Source organism: Saimiri boliviensis, chromosome 7 (genome assembly GCF_048565385.1).
Source record: "Saimiri boliviensis isolate mSaiBol1 chromosome 7, mSaiBol1.pri, whole genome shotgun sequence".
NCBI classification, from domain to species: domain Eukaryota; kingdom Metazoa; phylum Chordata; class Mammalia; order Primates; family Cebidae; genus Saimiri; species Saimiri boliviensis.
In genome coordinates this window covers 50,920,633-50,946,083 of record NC_133455.1, presented here as the reverse complement: position 1 = coordinate 50,946,083, position 25,451 = coordinate 50,920,633, and the positions used below count along the sequence as shown (strand labels likewise).

General features: G+C 34.2%; 1 protein-coding gene across 16 annotated transcripts in view; it reads right to left on the bottom strand.

Moving 5' to 3' along the window:
* PPFIA2 (PTPRF interacting protein alpha 2) overlaps positions 1–25,451 on the bottom strand; it is a 500,797-nt gene that overhangs the window by 251,559 nt on the left and 223,787 nt on the right. The window lies entirely within an intron of this gene.

Sequence of the window (25,451 nt, the reverse complement as noted above, 5' to 3'; positions counted from 1 at the left end):
TTTTAATTTTTGGAGAAAACTCCATACTGTTTTCCATAATAGCTGTGCTAATTGCCATTCCCTCTAAAGTGGCCAGAATTTACTTTTCTCCCTGCCAGCCCTTGTCATCTTGTATCTTTTTCATAGTAGCCATCAGAACAATTTCAAGGTGGTATCTTATTGTGGATTTGATTTGCATTTTCTTGATCACTGGTGACACTGAACATCTTTTCATACACTGGTTGGCCATTTGTATGCCTTTTTTGGAGAAATGTCTATTCAAGTCATTCGCCCATTTTTAAAATGACTTACTAGTTTTTTGCTGAGTTGTAGGAGTTTCTTATATATTTTGGATATTAACCACTTACAGATATATGGTTTGTAAACATTTTCTCCCATTCTTTAGAAGCCCACGTCAAACTTCTACTCTGCATGAAACTTTTGCCAGTCCTCCATCAGCAGAATTAACTTATGTTTAGAGCACCTTGCACATAACTCTAACTTAACACTGCTACACAGCATTACGTTTATGTATATGTATTTTCTCTATTAGAATAAAAGCTCACTGAACACATGGATTTTGCTCATTCTTTCTTTACCCCAAACAAAATACAGTGTTTGATACATACAAAGGATACAACTAATTTTTGATAAATTGAATTAAACACATATATTAAGTTTCCTATTTCTACACTGTTTTGTTCATCTTTTTCTTGAAACTAATTTTTATCAAGATCTTTTGCAGAAAAAGTGACATAATATTCTAGATATCATATAACTAGCATGGGTAAAGTAGACAAATTATGTGTATTGATTCAGCCAATCATTTAGAAACCTTTATTTCTGCAAAGGGCCAGATAGTAAATAATTTAGGCTTTTCTGGCTATACAGTCTCTTTCCTGGCACTCAACTCTAATGTTATAGCACAAAAGCAACACAGATAATATGTGAACAGTAGGCATGGCTGTGTTCCAGTAAAACTTTATTTACAAAAACAGGTGGTAGGCCAGATGTGGCCCTGATCTATACCAGCACGTCTTAAACATGGTTACACAAGAGGATAAGTTCTAATGCCTTAAAGCATCCAATTATATACTAATTAACTTCTCTCATACACATCCAGAATGGTGATAGTTATGTACTATCTTAGGAGAATTGAGAAAATAGTTATTCAAATACTTTTGTTTTTTTTCCCTATGATTCAGATGAGCAATGCTAGCTGACAGAAATGCTTATCTAGAAACTAGACTTCCATTCATGAATAAGCTTAAGATTATATTTTTAACACAAGCTATCATTAGTTCATATTGATTTTCTTTTCAAACAAATCTGCTTACATCTTTTACACTTCAGTTGTTTTATTATATCTAAGTGGAAACTGTATATTTATCATTATTCTTTTCTTGTGGGTTTTATAAAGAAAATCTCCAATTTCTTTTCTTTTTTTTTTTTTTTTTTTTTTGAGACGGAGTTTCGCTCTTGTTACCCAGGCTGGAGTGCAATGGCGCAATCTCGGCTCACCGCAACCTCCGCCTCCTGGGCTCAGGCAATTCTCCTGTCTCGGCCTCCTGAATAGCTGGGATTACAGGCACGCGCCACCATGCCCAGCTAATTTTTTGTATTTTTAGTAGAGATGGGGTTTCACTATCCAATTTCTTACATAATAAAGCAATATTTTTCTTATCTATATCTTATGAGCTTGTAACTAAAGATACAATTAAAACTTAGACTACAATTCTTAATAAAATGTCTGGGAAATTGTTTTAATTGGATTTTATGTGTACCTCTGAAGTAAATTTTTATAGCTAATACTCTATCTGTAGATATTATCAAGGCCCAAAACTTGAAATCTCTATTAACTCATTTTATTTTTTATTCGGTTTATTAGAAAATTTTGTTGGATTTATTTTTCACATCATATCCAGAATATAACTACTTGTCAACTTCTTTCCAGCAACCATGCTGGTCTGAGTCATCTTTATCTTTCCTCCCATAGTAACCTCATAACTGATATCTGCTTCTATCCCTGTCTCCTTTAGTCTATGCTAGGCATACTAGCTACAGGAATCCTTTTAAAACAGAAAACACATTTGTGTCTCCTTTGTTCAAAACCCAAAGTATAATCAGTTTTAGATGGAGAATAATTAATGAGAAACTGGAGGGACCTGTCCAATCTCACACAGACTGGTTGATCTAAGCACTACAGCAGAAAACATTTAACATCTGAAGCCCTGTTACATAACCAAAGATTTCTAAATTTAAATCCATGTGCTATTTGTTTTCTTAGTATTCGAGATTAAGAAAATAATAATACCAAAGAGCCTCTGCTCCTACTTCTGACATAAAAAAGTACTATATTCCCTAGATCTGGATTCTAGTAGTCACATCATACTAAACTTTAGGGTGAGGCATTAAGTTTATTATATATATATACATATGTGTGTGTGTGTGTGTGTGTGTGTGTGTGTGTGTGTGTGTAATATATAAATATGTGTATGCTTCATCTCTGAAATAAACTTTATAGTACAAATACTATGTCTCTCATGTATTATCTCCAAGGATCAATTGAGATGATATTTATGGTAAGAAGTTTGTAAAACTTAAGTAGTTATAAATAACAAGAGCTTACTTTCATAGGCACTTTAAAGAATAGAAATAATATCACTTTATTGGGGTCCAAACCAATGCAGAACCTTTTGCCCATTAGTTATCAGTGAGATGTTTAGATGTGTAGATGGTGAAGATCTAGATTGCGCCCCTTCTTAGTGGCTCACAGACTTCCAAATATTACACAGAAATTAAAAAATGGTAAGATAAAGAAGGTTTTCCATTTTAACCTTCATTTTGATGATAAAAGACTTTCAAATTTTATTACTGAAGAATTCCATCTCATCCTCCTCCAACTTTTGGTCTAAAAGTTGAGACCAAGGTAAAATGTCAGGTATAGAGCCCAAGTGAACAGGTTTTTATGTGCAAGGATTTATTTAGGATCTTTTGTTTGTCCCAAGGAGCTTAGGGGCCTTGGTGTCCTTAATAGCTTTCTTCACCCATATCCTCTTGCTTTAGGAAATACTTCTAGGCTTTGCTTTCTTAACCTGTTCACTCCACCTAACCCTTTTTTTTTTTTTTTATCTCTTGATTTCTTTTCATGTGGATCTGAAATTATATAAAGTCTTCTGGTGTGAGACTCAGCCTAGTTTCTCTCTGTCCCCATATCAAAGCTGTAGATCACCTCTACTCACTTCTACAACCACATATGGTTTCTGTGGACCTAGAACAGGTTGGAATTCTGGGAAATTAGCTTGAACAAGTAAGGAAGTTAGATGCCATCTTTGAAGAAAATATTCTCTCTTTTTTCTGAATACAAAGGACTCAGCATCATTTTGGTGAGAACTTAACCTCACTTTTCTTCATCAGAAGTAAAAAGTTAACATTTTTTAAAGTTCTGAACCATTCCATGTTATCTATCAGATGTTAAGGGACACAGGAATTTAGAAGAGGAAAATATAAATGAACATATATCAAAGATAAAAGCAACCTTACCACAACAATTGCTTAATTTCCTATGCCTCACATTTTGGTTTCTTAGTTGGCAGGTTCCAAAAGTTATCTTTACACATATTTAAAATGTCAGTTACATTTTAGATTCCAAAACTTGAATATTTTCTAAACAGCTATTTATCCTCTGATATCAGTGATAAAAATGATACCTTTCTGTAGGAGGGGTTTATCATAATATGCTGCTTCTTGAAGCCTTGCACTTCCAAAATTGTTTCCTTCTGCTATGCCATCCATATATAAATAAATCCATATACATCTTGACCAGTCTTGGTTATTTGCCCCCCTCCTTGTCTGTGGACCATGATAAGCCAGAGTAGTGACTTCAGAGCTGGATAATGCAGAAATTAAAGTGAAAAGACCTTTACATGGAGAAGTAATTTGCATGTGTAATATAGGAAAGTGTTTTTTAGGTATGTTACAGGATTACTTTAAACCATTTGACTTACGCTCCAAAGTAACTAATGTTGGTAGTATAGCAAATTATGATGAACAACTTTAATTGTATGTTTAAAAGTCTCATATGTTCACATGCTTAAATCAAGGTATCAGAATTTAAGCAATTCTTGAAATGCATTGTCTCCTTAATATACTAATTACAAAGCATCTAAAAAAAGTCTATATATATTTCCCTAATAACATATATACAAATAAACAGATAAGGCACATGCATGCATATAAATGTGTGTGTGTGTGTGTGTGTGTGTGAGCTGCAATCATATTTCCCACAGAAACCATACATTTCTCATGAGCTTCTGTGATTTTAACCTTACCAAACTTGTCTTAATACTAATTTTTCCAATTAATCATATAAAACCTCAAACTTGTTTTACATTTGAAGCTGTAATTGTATAATCTTAATCAGAAGAGCAAAAAGCTGAACTAAATTTTAAAACAAGTATATACAATATAGTATCTAAAATTTATTCATTAGTTAGGTATGAGACACTGTTCAAGGTTCTTTACAGATTGTATTACTTTAATTGTAAAGGCAACATCATAAGTTTTATGATTGTACCAATTTTAGCAACAACAAAGGAGATACAGAAAGTCACAAATGTGTGTGGCATGTATAACAGGGATTTAAACAGATGATAACCCTGAGTTAAGAATACTCTGTGGAATTTCTGATTTGTGTGGGGGAAAGAATTCTCATTCTTAACTGTTTTTAAATTAATATAGGAATGTAGTAATTTTGTATATTCATCATAAAAGAAAAAATCTTCAAAGAAATTTCTATTACAAACAAAATATTCATGACTAGGAAGCATAAAAAATAAGGCCATGTCTGAAATCATGTTCACCCACATGAAACATTAAGCATTAACTCAGAGTCAGCCAAGGAGGCTGATGTGCAACTAATTAGAAAACATTCTAATTAGTTTTCTTTATAGTTTTCCTTGTTTTTCATCTTTATCCTTTCCTTTATCTTCAAATGGCAGTAGGATAGATGTGGTGAAGTTTCATCCACAACAATAATTTACTAGGAAAAGGAAAGCCATGTTCAATAAGATTTTTGTTGCAAGATACACAGCAAAAAAAAAAAAAAAAAAAAAAAAAATTCTGTTAATTTTCAAGCAAAGCAATGAAAGTTGAAAACTACCTAGCATACAGAGACGATTCTGAAAAATGTTAGGTCAACTTTGTGAACATTTTTGACCCACATCTGGGCATTTTCCAATAATGTCAAGAGACATCATTTGCATTTGAAAAAGCATATAAAAGAAAAAAATCCCTCTCACCACTGCTATCAGACACTTTGTGATAAGTGTTAATTAGCACAAACTTTTGGAAAATTATTTGTTAAGCAAATAATGCATCTTCCAGGAAAACATTATAAGAAAATAATCAGAAATGAAGATCAAGATTTATAAACAATAATATCCATAGTTAAAAATGACTAAAATGCAATTCATAATCATGCAAATTTGGATAATATAAGAAAATGTTCCTAAATAATAGTGTGTTTTCAAAATGCACTGTACAAAATTATATGTACCAGTAGATTTTAAATATATGCAAATACATTCAAAGTTGTATCAAGTTATTTCCTCTATAATGTAGGTTCTGTGAGGGGAAAAACAAAAAATCAACCCTGTTATTTACTTTTATACCTTCGGGATCTAAGTCAGTATATGGAACATAATCAATGCTCAGTGCAAAAAAGAAGATGAATGTGTGTGTGTGTGTGTGTGTGTGTGTGTGTGTGTGTGTGTGTGTATGTGTGTGTGCAATGGGATTCCTGCTAAGTAGTCCTTTAAGAACATAACATTTCCAAGCCCTGAGCTGATTGTCTAACTGAATAGACCAAGCATTTCTACAGGAAGCAGACTGTGTCTATTCAAAGAAAGATTTCTCCTCTTAGTTTTGTGAAATTGGCCAATAGAATGTTTAACTTGAAGAAAAAAACTGATAATAGTCTAACAACAACTTTATAGGATTCGTACGCAGTTTATATGCCACAAGGTAAAACAAGTATTTAGCATATAAACACATAGCACTAAATAAATAAGAGGTGCAGTTACTCCAGTAAATGGAATCCCTCAAGGCCTATTGAGATGAACTGTATGATTTTTTTTGGTCTGCTTTTATTTATTTATTTATTTTTCTGTAGTATCTGTCAATGTCAGCATGTTAGCTAACAATGTGTCTAATACTTTAGTAGAGGCTATCTCATCATCCCTTATTTAAAATTCCTTAACAGTTCCCCAATCCCTTCATTACAAAATCTAAACACCTCATGCTGATAGAAAACATACCTAATGTCCTGGTCAGGCTCTGCCTCTCCTTTTCCATCTCCCAATGCTATCTCTTATGTACCTGCAGCTAAAACAAATTACTTACATTCTCTGAGCATTCTACCTTCTAAACTTCGTGATGCTGGACCCAGGTTAAAATAGAATTTTTCTTTGATCTAAATTCTAATATTCCCTTAAAATTAACCCATTTATTTTTATTGTATTTAAAAAATAATTTTAGCTTTTCCCAAAAATGTTTATTACTTAAACTTTTTTATTGTTTATTTTTATTTCAAAATTTTTGTGGTTCAGGTGGGTTTTGGTTACATAGATGAGTTCTTTGGTGGTGATATCTGAAATTTTGGTGCACCCATCATTCAAGCAATGTGCAGTATACCAAATATGTAGTCTTTTACCCCTCACTCCCCTCCCATTCTTCCCTGCAACTCCCAAAAGTTTATTACCTCATTCTTATGTCTTTATATCCTCATAGCTTAGCTTCAACTTATTAATAAATGAGAACCAAATATGATATTTAGTTTTCATTCCTGATTTACTTCACTTAGAATATAGCCTTAAGCTTCATCCAAATTGCTGCAAAACACATTATTTTGTTCCTTTTGATGGTTAAGTAGTATTGCATGGTGTTAACTAAAAAGCTTCTGAACAGCAAAAGAAATAGTCAGCAGAGTAAACAGACAACCTGTAAAGTGGGAGAAAATATTTACAAACTACACATCTGACAAAGGACTAATATCCAGGATCTACATGGAACTCAAACAAATTAGCAAGAAAAAAAAATAATTCCATCAAAAAGTGGGCAAAGGACATGAATAGACAATTCTCAATAGAAGATATACAAAAAGCCGACAAACATGGAAAAATGCTCAACATCAATAATTATCAGAGAAACACAAATGTAAACCACAACGAGATATTACCTTATTCTTGCAGGGATGTCCATAATTAAAAAGTCAAAAACCAATATATATTGGCATGGATGTGGTGAAAAGCGAACACTTTTACACTGCTGGTGGGGATGTTAACTAGTACAACCACTATGAAAAACAGTGTGGAAATTCCAAAAAACTAAAAGTAGAACTACAATTTGATCCAGCAATCCCACTACTGGGTATCTACCCAAAGGAAAACAAGTCATTATATGAAAAAGACTCATGCATCTGCAAGTCAAAAGCAGCACAATTCTCAATTGCAAAGATATGGAACCAAATCTTTTTATTTTGAAAGAATTTCAGATTTATAGAAGAGCTATAAAGATAGTATACAGAGTTCACATATACTTTTCATCTTCTTTTCTATAATGTTGGCATCTTATGGTATGTTCACCAACCAAGATATTAATACTTGTGCAACAGTTTACTTTAATTTTTAAAAATGATTTTATGGGCCAGGTATGGTGGCTTACACCTGTAATACCAGCACTTTAGGAGGCCCAGGCAGGCAGAATGCCTGAGGTCAGGAGCTCTAGACCACTCTGGCCAACATGGTGAAATCCTGTCTCTACTAAAAATCCAAAAAAAGCTTAGCTGTGCATGGTGGTATGCACCTGTAATCCCAGCTACTCAGGAGGTTGAAGCAGAGGAATTGCTTGAACCAAGAAGGTGGAGGTTGTCATGAGCCAAGATTTCACCACTGTACTCCAGCCTGCATGAGAGAGCAAGACTCTGTCTCAAAAAACAAACAAACAAACAAATAAAAAAGACATTATTTTTTAGATTTAGATTACATATAATCTAAACTATTTAGATTATAGTTTTCACAATCTATGCCCATTGATTTGGAATTGATCAACAATATATAATAAAGGTAGAACAATTAGGCATGTATAGTAATCTTTCTCTGAAGATCAGTGTCATATGAATGTTTATATTTTCCATTAGCAAATTATGAAATGAATCTAGATTTATCATCTATGACATTCAAATGGCAATAAATTAGCAGTCTGCTTTATATATGATTTTCCCCTCTGTGCCAGAAATAAACCTCGTTGCTCTGCAAAAAATGAACAAGCAAGCAAACAACAGTTATATTCAAGTATTTGTATTTTATCTTCTTATTTACCCATATGATTATTTTTGAATCAATACTACAAGAGCAGATTGATTTGAAATTGTGACGATAGACAGAAAATCTTTTATGTCTGCCTCAATAGAACTTCCAGAATTTAATTAAAATTTATTCATTGGTTCTGCCCTCTTCTGTCCCATCCAAGATTCCTCCCTTAAACAAATACAATACATAGGGTTAGTGCAATAAGCAGAATTGCTCAGAAAATTTCCTCTCTCCTATTAATCTTAGTCACATGTCAACATTTACTGATGTTTGCATTTAAAATACATTATCTTTCTTATTCTAAAAGCAAACCAATTTATGTAATAAGTAAAATTCAAAGTTAAGGTCTTCACTATTATATTCTATCATAGACAATTCACATATTAAGTTGCTAAATAACAACATCTGTAATTTTTTTTCTGTAATCATCTGAGCAAATGAATTAACTGTAAGTTATTTTATTTTGACTCTTCTAGACTAGGAGTGTATATATATTTTTTAATTAGGATTTTCATACATATAACTTCAGGACATTTTTGGAGGTATGCACTGTCATAATTTATCCACATGCAAATAAATTGATTTACTAAGGCTGAAATTAGAAATAAAACACTTTAAGGGAATTTGGTAGTCTTAAATCATACAATTCTGATACAACTAGATGATACTTTTTTTGACACACATGGCCATTCAAAATAATTACTTTTATACAATGATAAAGTTTATGTCTATTTCTTAAAATAAATATACTAAATTATCCTGCCTGGGCTACCTTTATTCCTTGTTTAAGTATACTGTGCTTTCCTTGATAAAAGATTGGTAAAAAATAAATTAACTCATTTATTGTTCTATGAAATTTTATCATTTAAGCTGTCACTTATGCTTTTATTATAAAGAAGAATCTCTGGTGGAGTCTTAAGAGACTTTCTTCTTATCCACTTTTTGTATTTCTTAAGTGTTGTTTTCTGCTATTATATTTAATCCGTATGATCACATACAGCTAAAATAAACTTAAGGAGAGAGAATGTATATGTTTCTATTATTGGACCTGCCATGAATTTTATATCACTAGTATGCATCTGGTATTTTTACATTGAAAAATGAAGATATATAAAATCATCATAATAAAAATAAACTTCCAATTTAAATTATACTTTATTTGTAATGAACAGTATTTGAAAGATGCTGAAGTAGTCAATGCTAACTGGAGTAATGAGGGATACAAGGTTAGCCGTCTCTTTCCTACCAACTACATGTACCAAAGAGTAAATCAAAAGAAATCTTTCCTGTGGGATAAAATCCTGCTGTGGTTCAGATCTCTTGAAGATTACCCAACATAGATATAAACACACTTTGATAAATGCAAATAACATACAAATCTAAATGCATATTATTTATATTGATAAATATGCCATGTTTACACAAACTAATAAAAATATAAATAGCAAAAATTCCAAAGATTTTGCTACAATTATTTTAGCTTTATCATCAATTTCTCTGATTTCTGACTTGGGTTTAGATTTATCTGCTCTTTATCTACTCTGATGGCCAGTCCAGGCTACTGAAGACTCTCACTTGCTTTACTCATCAGCTTAGATGTTTATATTACACCTTCTCAGTATGTACCATCTGGATGTTTTAAAGTCAACTCAAATTTAATGTCCTCAAGACTTACCTTCCCCACATTTTCTCTTTTTGAATATTGTTTGATAAATACTGGATTATTTAATGATTTTATTTTAAAATGAGAAATCTGGGAGTCATTCATATTAATTTTTCTCATGAGTACGTGCAATAAATCACCAAGGCCTACAAATTCTACTCCAAATAGATTTCTAGACTCTCAATCTTTTCTCTCCTTTCTCACAGTTTATCATCTCTCACCAAAACACTTTATTGAATTTCTACTATACCAGCACATCACATACTTGGAACAACCCTAAACTCCAAGCATGCCAAATTTTTTTTTGTATCTCATGCCTTAAATAGTTTTAAACATATTATATTTTTTTTCCACATGAGTTGTGAGAATTAAGGAAAAGATGCCCTTAGATTTATAATTCTCATATAGATTTTCTATTTGGGGAAGAGTAGAAGAGTGGGAAAGTGTATGGATTTGTTTCAGATAGATTAGTTTCATCATTTTAAAGTTCAAATACTATCTCTATGCCTATTTAAACTTGGCCAAGTTATGTAACCACCAATAGACAGATTCTACTTATTTGTAAGAGGAGGATAATACTTCCTGAAAAGAGTTCTTGCTGAGATTAAATCAGATGTAACATCCAATGTTCCTGTCTTCATTTATCAACTTTTCTGTCCATGTAGCTTTCAGTTACCAGACATTTCTAGTTATAATTTGATATATAAAATAACATTTGACTTTATTTTTATGGGTTGAGTTGTGTGTTCCACCACATACATTGAAATCCTAACTCCAGTACTTGTAAGTTTAAACCTATTTGAAAATAGGGTCTTTGAAGAGGTTAATATTTGGTTAAGTCCTAATCCAATATGACTGTGTCCTTATAAACAGGAGAAATTTGAACAGAAACAGACGCATACACAAGGAGACAATGTGAAGACACAGGAAGAGGTTATCTACAAGCCAAGGAATCTGAAGCAATCAAATGGTCAAAGAATGAACCAGATTCTCCCACACAGCCTTCAGAAGGAACCAACTCTGCAAACACCTTGATTTTAGACTTTGAGTATTCAGAATGTGAGATAACACATTTCTGTTGTGTAAGCCACCAGTTTGCAGTACTTTCCTATGGCAGCCTCAGCCAACTAATACAGTTGTTTTATTATGTTTTACATAAATGTACCCACTCTTACGTCAACTTTGGAAGGTTAACTAAGGAAAGATTTGAACCAGAAAAACAAAGATAACTTATCATATTACTTAGTAAAATACCCCAGGAAACTAGATGATTCATGAAAGATGTTGATAATGTTAGACATGAAATCAAGAGGAAAGTAAGTTTAATGAATTTCTCTTGCATTCTACATAACCAATAGAAGAATTAATGATTAAAAGGGAAGCAAAATAAAATATGCATATATTTTCCTTAACCCCACACTCTACATGTACCAGATAGAATTCTATGTAGCTTTTTCTGGGTGTTTTGTACTGTTCAGAGTTCTAGTAGAAGAGACCAGAATTCACTCAGACTAGTGGGAAATTTGTCACAGCATGGTAAATGCCTTACCAAATCACTGGTAGGGACGATGAAATAGACTTTAAGCCAAACATTACCTAATTCTAAAGCTACGCAGCAGAACAAGGATCCAGGAGACTTGCTGTCTCTTCCACAATTAGGAAGTCACCAGCTTCAGTTCTCCATCACTCAACTGCCACAATGAGGAAGGTTATGTAGCAGTAGCAGCTTCAGAACCACAACATGTCTTCTACAGCCTGAGTCAGTGAAATGCATTCCACATGCCTCTCAAGATCCTCAAAGTGGCTGACAAGGTGAAAAACTCCACATGCCTTTGACTGTGCTTGTTGGCATATAGAGCAAAAGGCACTGAAATACAGCTTTCTAGGAAGGCAAAAGATTGCCTGAACCGCAATCACATTGGGGACACTAGTGGTAAGAGAATCTTGAAGATACGGATTGTAGCTTTTCATATTCTGCAATTCTTCAGGGACCATTAAAAGGAGACTGGTATGGTGTTGAGCACCAAGCTACTATACCCTCCAAATAACACAGTAATGTTGGTTAGTTGTGAAACTCACTTAGGTACCTGATGTAGCCTCAACTTTAGGAATTCTTACACTTCATTACCACATACAGTCTATTAGCTTCTTTCCTAAAAACCTCCAGTTTTGAGGCTGCAACTCTCAGGAAACACTGCCTGCTACCTTCCCTTGTTAAAATAAATTACAGATGTCCCAGATTTACTTCCTTAAAGATTTTAACACCTGGATCATAGTCAATTTCACTATTCCAGTCAAAGTTCTTGATGATTCAATACCAACATGGAAGGATATTGACCATCTCTTTTACAATGACTTGATCCTCAACCATATCTCAGCCATCTACTTGCAAGGTCATATCTATGTCCTGTATGACCTGCTAATAAAAATAAGTACACACCAATTCCAAAATCTCAGGCTTAAACATCTTACTCTATCTACTATTTTTTCTCTATTTCCAATACTTTTACTCCCTCAAATAGCCACAATTCAGTAATTCTTCAAAAGTAGGAGTACCAAGTCCACTTCAGACCACTCCTCCATGCTTTCCCATGTTCTCACATCCCTAGCTATTCATCTAAGATAGTACAACCCATCATTGTAAGCACTTTCTTATTGACACCTTCACCTTTCTAAGAATCTCTTTCTCTTCCCCAGAACTCCCTACAAACTTTTCCTGACTTCTCATTTTTAATCTATCTATCTATCTATCTATCTATCTATCTATCTATCTATCTGTCTATGAATAGTTGCCTCTTTTCCTACTTGATTAATTACACCAGGTAAATAAACCATGATGAAGACTCTTTTGTTCACTGCTGTTGTCTCTTATGGTAAAATGCTGGCTAGTATGTAATAAGAGCTCAATAAATATTTACTGAGTAAATTAATAGCATACTTATAATAATTTTTAAGTTAACTGGAATACTGTATGTCAGGTTAAAGCAGCTCAAATACTTTACTGAATGAATAAGTTGTATGGAATAAGTCCTAAGATAAAACAAACCTTTAAAGTCTATTGATCTACTCATTAAAGGTAAAATGAAAAATCAATTTTGTAAAGCCAATAATATACAAAATAAACAAATGTATTATTTTTGTTATATATCATACTTTGAAACTTTTCTTCCCTTTTTAAAATATTTTTCTCCTAAATTTCCTACATTTTAAATGGAAACTACATCAATTAAAGTAACAATATAATTTTCCAAGATTAAAAATATATGAGATAACTAATTGAATAAACTCTTACACTGGTCCATTAAAATGACCATAGGTTATATTAACATTGTGCTGGAACTGATTATCTTCAAATTGACTCTATTCTCCTCAATCAGTCTTTAAAGAAGGGTATTAAAAGACTTGAAAATATTTAAAGACTCATTTTAATGCTGACTTTCAGCAGTCACAATGTAGTTCCCAAATTATTAATTACATCAGGTTAATCAACCATGACAATCTATTAATAGGAAATGGAGAAGAAAATTAAATTAGCAAAAACTATTTAAATTGATTATCTAATTATAGAGAGACCCACATTACATAAGCATGCAATAGGAGACCCTACATAGGGGGTCCCCAAACTATGGCCCGCGGGCCACATGCGGCCCCCAAGGTCATTTATCCGGCCCACACCCCACTTCAGGAAGGGGCACCTCCTTCATTGGTGGTCAGTGAGAGGAGCACAGGCATGTACAGTACTACTTCCGGTGACGTGGGACGCACGCATCACAGCTCCGGAAGCACATCATATGACGCACATCCGGTCTGTGGCTGCAGCGCCCCACATCCCTGGAAGCAGTGTGAAATAACAACAGCAGAAGTAGGAAGAAAGGCAAAGCACTATAACCATTACTACACAGTACAATGGCCCCCATACTCCCCCAAATGTACAACAACATAATGGGCCCTATAACCTCCCTTTGCCCAAAAGTCTCCCCCCACATTACTATACACTGTGTTTCCCCTATTATAAGACCCTGTCTTATATTAATTTTACACCCAAAAGACAAGGGCTGTCTAATTTTTAGGAGGTGTCTTATAATAGGGGAAACATGCAGCAGTGGGCTTCCCACAGAAGAGGCCCACCACTGCTGCAGATGTCCAGGACGCTGTATACACAGTGTCACAGGCTGATCATCGCCATCCCTGTATACAGCACTGGAGGCGGTGCTGGGCCTGTGACACTGTATACCGCTGTCTGGGATAGTGGAGGCAGCAGCGCTGGCTGTGAAGGGTGTCACACCTTGCATAGTCTGGCCCTCCAACGGTCTGAGGGACAGTGAACTGGCCCCCTGTGTAAAAAGTTTGGGGACCCCTGCCTTACAGAGGTACAGTTGCATGTGTATAACTTTAATTGTTTACAGAGATGTTGCTTCCATTACTGTCATGAACCATTTAGTGATCTACAATATATCAAATAGCATGGACACATGTACTTAAAGAAACATCTCAAGAGCTTGTGTAACTAATATGTTCCTAACATCTTCACAGCTTTCACTATAGAAGCAAATCACACAAATTGCTAGTTAGAATTTATAATAATGATGATGGATTCATTTTAAAATGAAATTTTCTGAATTTATATACAGGCCCCCTTATCCATGGAGGAATACTTCAAGACCCTCATCAATGTCTGAAAACAGGTAGCACCAAATTTTATATATGTGTTTTTTCTAAACATGCATACATGTAATAACGTTTAATTTATAAATTAGATACAGTAGGAAATTAACAAAAATAAAATAAAAAACAAAAAACAACATACTATAATACAAGTTATGTGGATGTGGTCTCTCTCAGAAAATATCTTATTGCACTGTTTTCACTCTTCTTATGATGATGTGAGATGATAAAATGTCTATTTGATAGGATTGGGTGAGGTAAAAAGTATAGGCATAAGGATTTAACACTGGCTTACTAGGACTTTCTAACAATATGCTAGAAGAATGAACATCTGCTTTAGGTGATTCTGGATCACTGGTCTATCACAGTGTTGATGGCTGGATGTCAGGAGTAGATGATGTTGATGCCGAATGCACAGATAGTGTAGTAGACAGCATGGATATGCTGGACAAAGGAAGGATTCACATCCCAGACAGAACAAAGCAGGTTGGCATGAGATTTCATCATGCTACTCTGAATGGTGGGTAGAAATTTAAAACTGATAAACTGTTTATTTCTGGAATTTTCCATTTAACATCTTTTAACTACACAACTGAACTTAGGTAACTGAAACAACAAAATTGAACTGAAGGTGAAACCATGAATAAGCGGGGACTGTACATGTAATTCACAAAATATGCAATAAACACTTGTTCTTTCCTTCCTCCCCTTTCATTCTTTCTTTTATTTCTCCTTCATTTCGTCTTTTGACAAATATTACTTGTCACCTACTACATGTCAGGTGCTTCGAAAGGTCTGGTGGAATAGTCCATAAAAAGACAGACAAGGTGACTGAGATCTGGATAGGAAGTAGTCAGTTAAGAGAACAGCTGAGAGGAAGAGGATCAAAAGGTGGTGACCAGCCTTCTAGAGAGCATCCCCACACATTTCTGCTGGTGAGAAATGCATGGTATATTGTAGGAACCAGGGTGCTGAGCACAGAATCAATAACAGTGCATGTGTCAGAAGGAGAGAGAGTAGGTAGGCAGAATTTATACCATGCAGTGCCTGGTAGCCCAGGGAATGGGTTTGTTCCTATTAAAACTGCAATGGGAAGCCACTGCAGATTTTTTTAGGGTCCTGGGGAGAGTCTCACATGATATAAGCATTGTAAAAGATAATAACAGACACATCTCTATTTATGTGTTGCCCTATTTTGTATATAGTGCTAGGGAATCATATAAATACAAAAATTATGCCATGTTTTTTAAAAAGTAAGGTCCTAAATATTCACAAAAGAATTATTAGACTGTAGCTCAATGATTAAAGTTAATGGAATGCAATGCATTCTTGACTATTTCTAGAAGTTTCAGGAGTCACAAGGGAAAAAAAAAAAAAAAAGTGTGGTCTAATGATCACTACCAAAAGATCAAAGCGAGTTTCAAGCCTTCTGCATGCCCCGGGTAAGAACCCCTTACAAATGCAGTTTAAAATAGTAACTGTGATGAGTAGTAATTTGACATAATTATCATCTAACTGAGCTGGTGAGGGTTTATTCTGATCTTTACTAAACACTAATTATTTGGAAAAGATCCATCTGCAATGTATCTTCCTTAGAGGTAAGGATAGTGTACATATGCAGTGAGGCGATATACTAACATTTTCTTATTTGAGAAACAATTTTGAAAAGTAATGTCATCCAAAGGAACGAAGTTTGAAATGTTCATAGCCTATTGTTAAAAATCATTGCACATTTTTTGTAAAAATCAGTGATCTTATATTACGAAACTAAATTGCATCCAGGACTGCTCAATTGTGTATTATAAAGTTTATATTGTAGATTGTTACATAAAGATAGCAGCAAGGATTAATTTTTGCAATTGTTCTTTTTCTAACCAAATATGATCAGAAAATACATTTACCTATGGGAATAAAGATGAATCAAATAAAATATATGAAATATGGCATTGTACATACACTTGTTGCATGATAGGTATTTCAAAGTATTAAATCTATAGATGTGACAGAAGAAAAAAATATAAAAAATCTGCAAGGGGAAGAGAGACATTCATTATTCAAGATATTTAAAGCTAGCTATTCAATTACTTCAAAATAATTTGTTGTTGGCTACTTTTGTCTTCTTGACCTCACTGCCTACACCTTAGCAGGGAATAAATAAGTACTCTCCTATGTGTACAAACACCTTCTTTTTAGAAATATTAACCATATACTGTGGATTTTATAGATACACTACAATATAAGGAAATAACTATATATGTCTTACATGATCAGAAAAATGTTAAAAAATTCACTCTGGAAAACAAAGGTTTAAAAAGTTTTATACATAGTGATTTAAATACAAAAACTAGAATTGATGAGTACTATATCTCTGTAAGCGTACAACAGGAATATTTGTGGATGAGAAATTACATATGCTTTCTGTCTTCAGGCTCCTGCTAGCTCAGTGCTATAATCCAACCTACATTGCTGCAAATATATCTTTATAAAAATTATAGCACTACTACTACTACCATTCTGTGCTTCATTTCATCAAATTTTAACCTAATCGTTTCCCTGTAATCCAATTTTTTCCTCCAAAGCTCTTTTCCAAGACAAATAACTCTATTATCTACTTTGATTCTTCACAGAATGCTTGCTTTGACTGCATTTTCCAACGGCTTGCTTTGACTGCAAAAATTTTATTTAGAATGTATAACTGTCCTATGACCCCCCACTCATAGAGATAATATTCTGTGTGGTAACTTCTGCAACAAATAAATCCTGAAATTTCAGTAGAGGTTTTTTTACTCAGTGTACCAGGGGGATTTTCTCCTCACACTTACTCAAAGACCCAGGCTGCCATCTTTAATGTGTTGCTTCTAGTTGCTCAAAGGATCAACACTCATCTATCAGAGGATTACATGTGTGTGTGTGTTTTTTTTTTCTAGACCAGAAACTGATATATCCTATTTTTGCCACTATTTCATTGTTGATAAATCTGTTATGTGGCTGCTCCTAACAGAAAGGGAGGATAGGATATACATTATAGCCAAGAATCTAGCAAGAAAGAAGAATAGTTTTGCTAAATAGGTAACCAGTCTCTCACAGTCCCACAGATTTCTCATATAATATGCACAGGAGTTTGTTAGCATTTTTCTGGTTACTAGATAGTTCCCTATTCCTCAATATGCTTGTACAAACCACATCTTTCTTAGAATTGACCACTCCCTATATTCTTATCCTCGTGAGATGTTTTAATCCTCACATGGTTGACCCATTCCAAAACATATCTTCCAATTAACAAATAAGTATTTCAACATAAATGTTATCTACTGTCGACTTCTGCTACTCATATTCATGGACACACATGCACTTCACTTTGTATAGTTTTGTTATTTGAACAGCTGAATTCTTATTAATTATTGAATACTGCATCCTTTTTTTCATCTGGATGCCTCTAGGAAATTTTATTTTTTTAAGAGTAGAATCCTCTAATAAAATCTTTCCTGAACTACTCTTCTCACTCCTGGGGGTGGTATTTGTACACTGTTGCCAAAAAACCCAGAGTTTACCTCTACAATGTGAGGAAAGCTTAAAAATGAAAATTCTCCACTAACGTAACATGATCTTAGACTGAACTTTTGCACCCCATACCTGTTGCTAAACTCAAATTAACCACCAATAGCTACTAAACTTCAGCCATAGTCTTGCTTTTTCTGCATCTACTACCATGATTAATGAAACATCAGTTTCCTCATGCCTTCCAAAAATATAAAAAATGAACAATTCTTAAAACAAAACTGAACTTTTAGAACTTTGAACCATCTAGTTACCTAGACACCTTTCCCTCCTTTATCTGACTTTAAAAAGCTTACTTATTTTCCACTACCAAACTCACATATTACACATTGTATAATGTCTCTGCTGCCCCCAGCAAAGCTGTGGGAGTGACTGCCTCCACCTTGTTTTCAAAGGAAGAAGTGAAGAACATCAGTGCACAGGAAGAGAAATGCAATGAGGGTGGGGCCACTTCAGACAGTCCCCACTGAGTCAAAGCCCAATGGGGTCATAGGGGTGGTTCTACCCTCAAAACCTTAGACTGGTAGAGTAACCAGAGTTCTATTCCAGCCCAGAAGACTTCTGGTGTGGGCTGCACCAAGCAAAACCAAGCAGGCGCCTGGAGCCCTGGAGACCATTTGCCCAGTAAAGTTGAGAAGATGGAGCCTCTACCCCAGTGTGTCCAGAAGACCTCTGCCCCGGTGGGTATCTAGGGCAGATAATTGAGTCAAAGAAGATTCTTCCATAACATTTAAATTTTAGACTTATCACTTATTTCTTCTTTCCTATTTCTTTCTTTTCCAGTGTGAATGTCTTTCCTTTCCAGTCCCACCATTACATTTTGGAAGCACATAATTTATTTAATTTCACTGGTTCACCATAGGACAGAAATTTGCCTCAGAGTTAATTATATCTTGAGTCTCACCCATATTTGATTTAGATAATATTTAGATGAGACGTGAACTTTAGACTTTTAAGTTCATATTAGAACAAGTTAAAACTTCTTGGGCAACTGAAATGAAATGAATGCATTTTACTTTTGAGAGTGACATGACTTTTTGGGGGACATGACTTTTAAGAGGATATATTTAGAATGAAGTGGTCTAAATATATCCCCTTAAAATTCATATGTTTAAACCCTAACCTCCAAGGTTATGGCATTAAGAAACGAAGCCTTTGTGAGGTGATGAGCTGATGAGGGCAAATCCTTCATGAATATGACTAGTGCCTTTATTAAAGGGACTGAAACTCCTCAACCATTAAAGCTGCCATGTGAAGTTACAGTGAAAAGATCACTATCTATGAACCAGAAAATGAGCCCTTACCAGACACTGAATTTGAGGGTATCTTATCTTGGATTTCCAAGCATCCAAACTGTGAGAAATAAATTTCTGCTGTATATAAGTTACCCAGTTCATGGCATGTTGTTATAACATCCCAGATGGACTAAGATACCTTCCTCAATAATTCTCTACCCCTATAGATAAAGTCAATTTGGTTCCTGTGATGGAGATATGCTATGGACAAGGTCAAGACCCTGGTATTTTTCCCCTGGTGCTCACTTTCTATACAGCCCCTCTTGTGTTTTGAAACTTGTGACTTGCTCCTAGCCAAGATGAAGAGGTAAAAAGATGTTTGCATATGTCATGAAAGTCCCAAATCACTTGCTATTGGGATAATCAAAAGGAATATCATTCTAGATGAGTTTGACTGAATCAGGAGAAAAGCCTTTTTGAAAAAAGATCTGAAGCACCCTGCAGGTAAGGGAAACTTTTCTGTTGAACTGGAAGAAAAGTGTAGGTGACCATGAGGGTCTCAGTACTACAATCACAAGGGTCTGAATTCTAGCAGCCATACTATGAGCATGGAAGAGGACTCAAAGCTCCAGATGAGGATGCAGATCTGGCTTCTGAAACTCTGAGCACAAGACTCACCTAGGTTGTGTCTAGATTCCTGAACCAAGGAAACTGTCTGATAATATGTGTTGTTTTAAGTTGCTAAATTTGTGGTGATTTATTTCTCACCACTGGAAATTAATACAGAACCCTTAGATATGTTCTTCTTATACTGTTTGCTAACTCCATTACAACAGTGGACATGAAACAACTGTTGCTCATTGGTGACTTTCTTCCCAGTGAGACTCCAAATTCCATAAAGGCAGGAACCATATCTCATTTATAAAATTCAGTAACCAGAACATATTTTATTTTTGGCTAGAATAACATAGATAGACAACAAAATTCTTATAAATCTTCCCACAATTCTTGTCTAAGTAATCATCATTGGTTAAAAAAAAAAAAAAGTAAAATTAGAAAATCAAAAAATCCTTATTAAAAAAATCCTGGTCTCAGGTCTCAAAAGTGGACATTGATGAGTCATTTTCTCCTTTCCAAGTACTTAGATATTAAAGTAGGTATTTAGCCTTCTACATGCACCCTTAGTACTTTAAGGAAAGCCAATTAATCTCCTACTTTCAGATAACTTTTTAGCTTGAGAAAGCATTTTTTATTTACTTAATCTCAAACATCAGCTTAGCCTCTTTCAAACTCTTCTAACTAATCTTAGCAAGGTCCACATGAACACACCACTTCCCCTAGTCAAATATATGCATAGTTCCTTCTTCATTTCTTTTTTTGAGTTTTGTCCAAATGGAACCTTCTCAGGTAAGCTTCCTTCATACCTTCAGTGTTCCCTGCTTTATTTTTTTCTTGAGTGCTTAATGCTTAGTTAATTTATTTATTATATATTTCTGATGGACTGAATGCACTTGTTCCCCCCAAATTCATATGTTGGAACTATATCACCTAATGTGATGGTATTAGGAAGTGGCAACTTTGGAAGGTAACTAGATTAGATGATGTCATGAGGGGTTAGTGACCTCACAGAGGTCCTGAGAAAGCCTGCTTCCTGTTTCCATCACGTAAGGACAGAAGTAGGTAACCACCTATGAGTAAAAATCTGCTGGGCTTTCACCAGACACCAAACCTGTTCACACTTTGATCTTAGACTTCCTAGCCTCCAGAACTGTGAGAAATAAACTGTTGTTTATAAGCTACTCACTTTGTGGTATTTTGTTGTAGCAGACTGAACAAACTAAGACAACATTTATCATCACCACCAATCACTCCTACTAGAATGTAAGTTCCATGAAAGAGGGTGTTTAATTTATTATATTCACCTCAGTATTTCAGTTCCTAGAATAGTACCCTTAGCAGATATTCAATATTTTTTATGAGTGAATGAGATAGTTCCATTGATCAAGTGAGCAAAAATTAGGGGAGTCACCACCAGTAGACAGAGGCTATGAGGGTACACCTTGAAGCAGACAGGTCAATTGAGAGAAATCAAGAACTCGCATAGTGAAATGGGTAACAGGAATTCAGAAGATCAACAAAATGATTAGGTAAAAGGCACAACATTCCATGTTCCAGAATAGAATTAAAGTGTCATCTTTCTACTGAAGAAAATATCCATACACATTTTATGTAGTCTAAAGACTGAATTTATTTCAAACCTGGCTGATTTATAAGTGGAATCAGGCAAATATAACTGACTTGTAGGTACGAGGGGAAATAAAAGGAATTCCTGACAACAGAATTGGCTTTCCATTCAAATTACTGAGTACATGTGTTCATCCCTAAGCAGCAATGCTTTACAACTGTCTATGACCACAAAATAGAATTTAAGTTCACCAATTTATAAATTAGCAAATAAACAGAAAAATATTAGAAACTATCTACAAATGTGCTGTGAAAAGCATTTCCATAGCAACATCAGAATAATTATCGCTATAATCAGCAGTAGAGAAAATGTGATAAAGCCAAGCTTTATTTTTCTCAGAATCATGGGACTGCAGTGCTCACCCACACAACAGAATCAGCAGCATGAAAAACAACAGAAAATAATATTTTATCTATAAAACAGTCATTGAGCACTCTACAATTATATACAAATCAATGAGTATGAAAAATGCATTAACAGCTACGAAAAGAGACATTTATGACATTGTTAGTGTCGGTAAAATGTATCATATCCTAATCTGAGATTATTTTTCTAAAATTAATGCACTGTAGCTAGAGACCCAATTTTAGAACAAATACAACCTCATATCAAACATCTTAATTTGTATATCATTAATGCAAGTAGCAAGACCTCATCTAGAATCAAGAAAGGCACAGTCTGTCAGAGTCAATGTGTTAGAGAAAAAATAAAACTGACAACCCACAAAAGAATTATTTTTATTTTAATGGACATTAAACAAAGAAAATACTACCAAAATAAGTAATTTTCTATGTTACATAAAGATATAACCCATGACATATAAAAACGAAGTCATCATAGTTTTTTCCAGCCTATCAAAAAGACACCTGAGTCTATTTGCTAATATTTCATTTACTTTGTCAGCATCAAGAGATAAAGTAATACCTTAATTTTCTTGAATTTGCATTTTTCTGCTATTTTCAATCTACTATTAGAGAGGTAAAACCCAATCCAATAGTCCACCAGGAATAAATAACCTTCTAAGGAGAATATAAGCTTTATATTTATTATGAGTAAATAGAGACAGGGAGACAGAGAAGAAGGGAGGAAGGAGGAGAGAGAGACAGACAGTGAGAGAGGAAGAGAAAGAGAGGGAGAGAGAGAGAGAGAGAGAGATCTACACACCAGGATTGCTCCAGGCACTGAAAATACAAAGGAAAACAAGGCCATTTTTGTTCAATGTCAGCTGAATGCCTATAGAAATTGTGATTTTCCAATAGGGGGTTGGCTACCTTCAGCTCCTCTAGTCAAACCCAACTGACTACTTGTTGTATGGTTCAGGTGCTAAATATGTTTTTTATACTTTTAAATGTTCCACATGGAGGAGAACAACACAGATTGGGGACTGCAGGGTGGCGGATGGGAGAGAATAAGGAAAAATAACTAATGGGTACTAGGTTTAATATCTTGGTGTGGAATATTCAGTACAACAAACCTTATGCACAAGTTTACCTAGGTAATAAACTGGCACATGTAACCCTGAACTTAAAATTAAAGAAAAAATAAACTATGAAGACCAACACATACAATGCTATAAACTAAAATAATGATAAAAAAAACTTTAAAAGAATATGATATGACTTGTGAAAATTATATAAAATTCAACTTTCAGTATCCTTGAAGAGGTTTTATGGGAACACAGCCATGAACAACATTCTTTCATGGATTGTCTGTCACTGTTGAGCCATAAGAGCAGAGGTGGGTAACTGACACAGACTCTTTAACCTCCCAAAGCTCAAAATATCAACTGTCTGGCTCTTTATAGAGAACTTTGCTAGCTACTATGGAGTTAAGCAAAGCTTTCACAGATATTCAGAATACATATGAATACAATGTTAGTAAATTTGGAGCTTCAAGAAAGGAGAAAATTTTAAAAGTAGGCAGAATTCTGACAGAATTCTATCTGTCAGAAGGAGAATAAAACTTAAATACCCTCTCCTAAGAGCCATCAAAATGCAAGATCCAATATAATGATGTAATAGCCTAGGTCAGAAATGTAAGCTTTGTGAATAAACCTGGAATTTATGGACCACAGGATCCAAAGAGCAACGTTTTTAAAAAATTGTTCAAGTTTATGATTTTAAAAGGAGGCTCAGTATGACAACTGGAATGAACAGAAAAACCGCTTGGAATGTCCACAGCTATTCCACTCCTTCTCAGCCATAATCTCCAGTTGAAAAGCCAGCTCAGTCAGCTGAAAAGGATACAGTCTCTGTAGTGGTACACAGTAAATAGTAACCCTGGATAAGCTAAGAGAAAATTGAGGAGAATAGAAAAGAGAAAAAAAAGAACTACATTATATTACTATATCTTTTTAAAAAGAAATCTCTACAAATTTGAATATTATGTATTTGCAATGTTTTAGACATTCTGTCCTTATTAGAGATAGAAGTCAGACTTGGGATTGAAATTTAAAATGATTTAGAATTGTGACTTTAAGTAGAAATCTTACTATGTTTCTATGCAGTATTTATACAATTAAGAAACCTCAGACTTAAATATATTAAGTCATCTGATTTCCCTTTTAATCGTCTGTTGTTTGACAGACATCATTACAAAGTCCGTAATTTACTCTTAAACTTTTATAAATTTAAGATGCAGGAAGTTTCAATTCTTTGATATGAGTTACAAAAATAATTTCAAAGCAATAACTTGAATTACTTTGCTACCAGTTTACTTATGCCCAGCGAATAGAAGCCATGCCAGTAAACCAAACTGGCATAAATAGTAAATAATTTATTCATCCCAAAATACCTATTGAGTAGTTAGTTATAATGTGTCTAGAATTCAATGTGGCACTACATATTCAAGATGAATGATAATGTGCCTGCCCTTCAGAACACTATAGAATAGTGGGAGAGAGAGATAATTAAATCACCAGAGTAGAAATATTATAATAGGATAAATGGAGTATACCATGAAATCACACACACACACACACACACACACACACACACACACACACAAAGGAAACAAAACCCAACATCAAAAGATGACAGAGGACATTCTGGGTGAATTAAAGCTTACGTGGAATACTGAATAAAAATGAAGAATCCCTTAAAATATAAATAGATCATGTTTAGACAAATTACAAAGAAAAAACAAAATGAAACAATCATGAGGAAGAGGATGATGATAATTAATAACCAACAAGTGAGAAGGATAATTCAGATGTTGTCACATGAGGATATAGTAAGAAATGAGATAGAAAGGAAGACAGGGTCTACTGTCCCAGGAACTTTTTAGAATAATTAAAGGATAGATTTTCTTCTAAGGGTAAGGAGGATGTTTTAAATATTTTGTTTTATTTCTTTAAACAAGAGAGTAGCACAGGTAAGGTACACTTGGCTGGAGTAAGACTGGAGGCAAAGAGATGAATTCAAAGGCTTTAATAATAATGGTACTGGTAAAAAATAATGAGGGCAGTAGAATCTGAAAATGAGAAAGTCAAAGAGCAAGGTTTTATTAAATCTCTTATGCAAATAATTTAGAATTAATTAATTTGATATAATTAGGAAATAAGTATAATGGACACATTTCTTGATAAATGAACTGCTCAATTCCTAAAAGGTCAGCATGATCTCAATGTAATACATAGCTGTAACCTCAAACCACAACCTTTGGCCACAGTTACTTGGACCAAAAATTGTCTTTGGAAATAAAAGCAGCCAGGACATTTGTTGTACAGAAAACTTCTG